We start from the raw sequence: 6000 nt of genomic DNA, 5'->3' as shown, positions 1-6000 counted from the left end.
CCCTTTGGGGTGAAACTTCTGTTTTTTATTTTGGAACCCTAAAAGGGTAAACAGACAAGTTTGTCCCAGATCTGAAATTGCTTGCTTTTGTATACTGTTACCTGATTTTTTTTTTTTTTTTTTCTGACTAAAATAGTTGCTACAGCAGAGGCTACTCTTGGGTGTTTAATTAAAGGAAGAGTGTGGTTTAGACACTTAGAGAAATGTCTTTGTTAAAACAATAACTGCACTATAAAAGCATCGTGTGTTCTAGTCTCATAATAATTATCTGTTTTTGGAGACCCAGGATTCAGTGTGGGCTCTGCCCAGAGCTCAGAGGTCCAGTTAAAAGACAGAGACTAAGTTTAGAACTACCTGTCTAAATAAAATGGGTCTCCCTATACAATCCCATGATCGGTTTCTATAGTTTCAGGTTTGATTTGGCATCCATTTTAATCTCCCTCTAGCACTTCAGACTCTTTTCTGTACTTTGAGATGTAAACTTTAATATCTGATTTTTCCCCTAAGAGTTACATTAATATGCAAATTTAGGGCTACTTGGCTGACAACTGCCTAGGGTAATAAAACAGGTTATCAAGAAATTGGAAATCTAAACTAGGAGGAAAAAATAAGAGGGCTTATGAATGTGTAAGATCTACTTCTATCTGCATATATAATATAACTATGTATTTATGTGTCATGTATATGATGTTTCACTACTAAAAAGATACAAAAGAGCTCTAATCAACAGGCTTAAAGAAAAAAAGCACTTAAATCAACTATCTTATCAGAAAAAAATGGAGACTTTAAGGCTTTTTCAAGTTCTCATGACTTAAGTAAACCATTAATAAATAAGCTGATTTTAAAAATATTAGTGAAATAGAATTGGAAATGGATTCAAAATTGTCAGTACACATCATGGTTTAGATTTACTGGTCAAGTGTTTTTATATTTTTCTTTGCTAGGTGTCAAAATTTGGCAGGAGTGTTACAAAGCTATCAAATAAGACATTTAATTCTGTTTGGTTAATGAAAACAGCTAAAGCCTGAGTTATTGGCAAAACAGAAAAAAAAAAAATCTCATTTATGTAACCTTAAGGTATTCTTAGGAAAACCTTAAATTCACAGGCTATAAAAATACTTAATGGGGAAATAACTTCAAATGATAACTATCGCAGTTTTCATAAGTAATCTGGGTAAACTATTTTGAATAATTAATTAGGTAAATGTAATGGCATAAATGCCTGTAAATAAACTTGTCATATAGTTTAATATCTAAAGTTATGTTAACTAATAGATTCTAAATAAATGCCTAATTTCCAATTTAAAAAATTATAGGAAAACATTTTTCTAAAAAGGGTGTTCTTAAATGAAAATAATTTTTGTCTAACTTAGAGGTTACTTAAAATTTATTTATGATGGCTGGGCACAGTGTCTCACCCCTGTAATGCCAGCACTTTGGGAGGCTGAGGCAGGTTGATCACTTGAGGTCAGGAGTTCAAGACCAGCTTGGCCAACACGGTGAAACCCTGTGCCTACTAAAAATACAAAATTCACCCGTGTGTGGTTAGACATGCCTATAATCCCAGCTGCTTGGGAGGCTGAGGGAGGAGAATCTCTTGAACCCAGCAGGCAGAGATTGCAGTGAGCCAAAATCGTGCTACTACACTCCAGCCTGGGTGACAGATCAAGACTCTGTCTCAAAAGAAAAAAGAAAGAAAAAGTTATTTATGAAATAACGTGAAAGTAACCAGTAAATAAGAGCAATATAAAGAAAGTTATAAACATAAAGAGGATTTTTCTGGCAAGAAAGGTTAAAAGGAAAATAATTTTGCATGAGAATCTTGTACAGCAACTTTTTGTCCTAAAATAAAATGATTAGTTATTCCTTTTCTTTTCTTTATTGTTATCTTTTTCCTTTATTATTTCTTTCTAGTATTTTCTGCTGGCAGGAAGTGACTGGTTGTTTAAGAAAGAAGGATGTCTAGAATAAAACAGGAATTCCAAGCATGTATAAAGGACTTGTATTGAGTTTTCCATGATTAAAGGGAAATTATTTATAATAGTCTTTCCAGAGATTGGGTTCGATATAAACCTACACTTACACACTAAATAATTGGTTGGAACAATGACATTTTAAAATGTACTGGTTGACTCTTAATAAACTTACAAGAGATTTCAATTTTTTAAAACTCAAAGTTCAACTCTTATTGTGTCTTACTGTTCTCAGCTTTCCCTCCCCTTTGAAAAGGCCTGAAATAATAACTCTCTCCTTCAACTCATTTTCAGCTCCTGGAATCTTTTCCTTCAGGTTGTTTCTTGTGATGCTAAAAATGTTTTATCTTAAAGTTCTAAAGGAAATGTTTTTTCTTCAAAGATAACGTTCTGTGCTCTTGGCTTTAAATTGTTCTATGAATCTGAAAATTTGCGCTTGTGACCCAGGAAACACTCTTCCAATGTCTAACTCATTGAAGTATTCTTTTCATTAGTTTTGACTTGCAGGTTACCTAAGTGGGTTCCCTGTAGGGAACAGCAATCACCCTGCAGAAGGTCTTCTCTTTGCCTTTTGGTAACTGGCCTAACAAACAAATTTTATGTTTTATTGAAATAGTTCCTACGCCATTGGTATTTAGTTCTGATTTTGCTTAGAAACAATTATCTGACTTCTTTTTTTTAAACTTAAGATTGTTACATCCATATAACTTTCTGTTTTTTGCTTTTAAAGCCCTTGTGTCATTAAGTTACAGGGCTTTGACTCCTGGGTCTAAAGGGACATTAAGCCCCTGCTAAACCACAAACACTGACAGCAGGAAAAGCCTTGTCTTCTGTGGATCAAAATAAACGGTGTTCAGAAGACACAGGGCCAGAGGTTACAACTTTTCAACTCCTCAAGGCACAAGGAGCTATTGTGGAAGAAGTAGGTACATGAGATTGGAAGTGTCAATTTTGAGAGATAAAATTAGTACAGTTTCTCTCTAAATTAACCATTAATATTGGAGACACACTGATGTAAGACCAGCATCTGGGCCTCCGTGTCAGATTAACAAGGTTTTCTTAGAGCATTCACCCACTCCTTAAAAAAAGATTGTAAAGTTTATAACAACATTTATAGAAAGTATAGCTTATGGTGAAGATAATAAAAATGTAATAAATTGGTTTATAAAATTTTAAAATACATATTTAATTGACCTCGTGCTATTGTTATTAAGGCTTTCTGTTTGGGAAATTAGGTTTCCTCTCTCAAAAAATAAAGGTTTTTTTTTGTTTGTTTGGTTGGTGTTTTAAATCCTTGAGTTATTTGGCTAAATGAATGGCTTATTTTACAGTGAACTGTGATCCTATTTTGTGATACGAAGTGTTTTAAATTTTTTGTATTTGACAAACTTTCCAAAATAAAATTCAAACTTTGGTCCTCATTAATCTTTTGATATTAGATCCCCTTAAGTCCAAAAGAGACATATTCAACTTCTTCGATAAAATAAAATCATATAAGAAGTATTATCAGACATGAAATGGTGTTTAACCTTCCTTGGATTATATTTATGTAAGTGTGTTATTAGTATGTGTTCCAGAATTAGATGAGATTGTTGTGAGGCTATTATCAGTAGTAATTACGTAAAATTGTTACATGCCATAGAAGTAACCAAATTCCCTTGTCAATTGTCTTTTAACTGTGACTGTTTTAAGAGTTTTGTTATCCACAATTGTTTTACTTGTGTCCTTTTCAAAACGTTGTTTTATAATCAGCTATAGGCCTTTGACAGGTACTCTTGAAGGCAGGTGTCTAATAACTTTGGAGAATAGAGGAAAAACTTCCAAGACTCCAATAGAGAGCTAATGTATTCATAAACTTCGAATAGAATAAGCATTACCTATGTAGACTAAACTAATGGAAAACTGAAATAATCTTTTGAAACATTACTAATTATTTTGTTTCTGAGTCCAGGAAACCCCGTTATTTGAACTACTTACAGCTTTTAACAGTTGGGTTAACTATACTCCTGTGAGCAAAATCTAAAGCATATTTCTCTGCCTAATTCCTCCAGAATTTGAAAGCTGTTTTCAAGCATACTTAATTTATGTCAGTATAATTATTTGCATAATTCAACAATAATCTGTCCTGTTTTTTTTTTCTATCAGGACGCAGTTGAAGACGCTGGTTATTTTATCAAGGCCTTGACTGGAATTGCATACTTTCAGATATAAACAAACTGCTTTAAGGAATCAAAGTTGTCTTAGAAAGCCAATAAAAGCCTGTTGGGAAAGCTGACCTCACACCTTGTCTACCCAGCTCCTATATAGGTTCCTGACCCGTGGTAAGTAAGGAATATCACTTTGTGACAGGTCCGGGAGCCCCAAAGTATCTTGGGATCTTGGTGAGGAATTCACCCAATTAATGCAGGTATTTGCAGGCACAGATAAACCTGTGGCTGGGCTCAAATCTTGGAAGTGTAATCTGAGAATCCCTATGGAACAAAGTTCCATCAAAGCCAATTAAAAAATTGAAAGAGCTTATGTGGCAAATAATTATTCTTGCTGACTTTATGCAAATACTCAGGCCAAGGATAACAAAACGAACACTTATTTTACACATAGATTTGTCCTATTATTTGTCTTTAGTGAAAACGGGGACTGGAGAAAGAAAAATCAAGTTTCAAAATGAACTACAGTACACCTGTTGTTAGATTCTAGTCTTGCCTAACACTTGAAAGTTTTCATTGTTTTCTAGTTTGGACTGAATTCTAAAATTCAGTCTTCAGACTTCAACCATGTGGGTGCTCTGTCTTTACCCTGAATACCAACTGATTCCAGGAAAGAGTAGTAGGAGAGTCAAGCTTTCTATTTCTTCTGAAAGTATATTATTAGAGTTAATTGTTAGGAAACTATTTTAAAGACGATTATTTGAATACTGAATACGGCTTTGATTTCTAACAGCAAGCCAGGCTTACTTGTTACTTCCACATAGTTGATGAAGGCTGAAGACCACATTTGTATTCATTGAAGAGTCACGCTTGAGTCTGGAAATGCCTCTAAGATGCAACTGATTGAGTTGCTGATTGTTTCTCCCCACGTGAGCATCTTTTCCATATTCATGACCTACCCCTGATATTCTGTGGAACTGAACTAAAACCGGGCTCCCCAAAGCCCTGTTGGGGGTGTGCAGGAAGGTGAGAGAGTGGAGGGGAGGGGATGGACACAGTATTCCGGTCACGGAGCCGCTGCAGCTCTGTTCCGAGGCGCATTTGTCCTCTGGATTCCACAGAATTTCTCCTGAGGTCATCCTCCAGCAGCAGCCCCTCCACCTGGAGCCTTACCGGTGGGCAGTGTGACCTCAGGCACTGTCTCTGCTCTCATCTGCTCTGGCCAGGGCAGCAGGATTGGTTTCACTCAAAAGACAACTGGTTTTCTTGGAGGGGGCAATAGTGAGCAGGGCAGAGGAGAGGCGCTTGAGGGTCCTACTGGCTTTCTTCTTGCCTGAGGCTAGTCCTCCTTGAGCCAATCTGTCTCTTCTAGAGCATTCAGTGCCTCCTCTGTACTTTCCATTTCTGGCTCCTACCCTGTAGTCATAAATGCGCTAGATGCTTAAAAAGAACACTTTGCCACCATCTTTTATCTCTCCTACCATCAAGTACCACCCAAATTAGGGTTAGCTGAGCACGGTGTCTCATGCCTGTAAATCCCAGCACTTTGGGAGGCTAAGGCAGGAAGATGACCTGAGCCCAGGAGTTCCAGACCAGCCAGGGCAACAAAGTGAGAACCTGTCTCTAAAAAACTAAAAATAAAATAACTTAAAAAAAGTTAGTCAAGCATGGTGGCATATACCTGTAGTCCCAGCTACTTAGGAGGCTGGAGGAGCGCTTTAGCCTGGGAGGTCAAGGCTATTTTGAGATAGGGTCTCACTCTGTTTCCCAGGCAAGAGTGAGACCCTATCTCAAAAAAGAGATATTAAGGTCATATTTGCTGTTTGCTTCTCTGTGTTTTGTTCATTCTTTTTTTGGTGACAGCTTAATTGAGATAGAAT

Source organism: Saimiri boliviensis, chromosome 4 (assembly GCF_048565385.1).
Source record: "Saimiri boliviensis isolate mSaiBol1 chromosome 4, mSaiBol1.pri, whole genome shotgun sequence".
NCBI lineage: Eukaryota > Metazoa > Chordata > Mammalia > Primates > Cebidae > Saimiri > Saimiri boliviensis.
Note: the sequence above shows the minus strand (reverse complement) of the source record.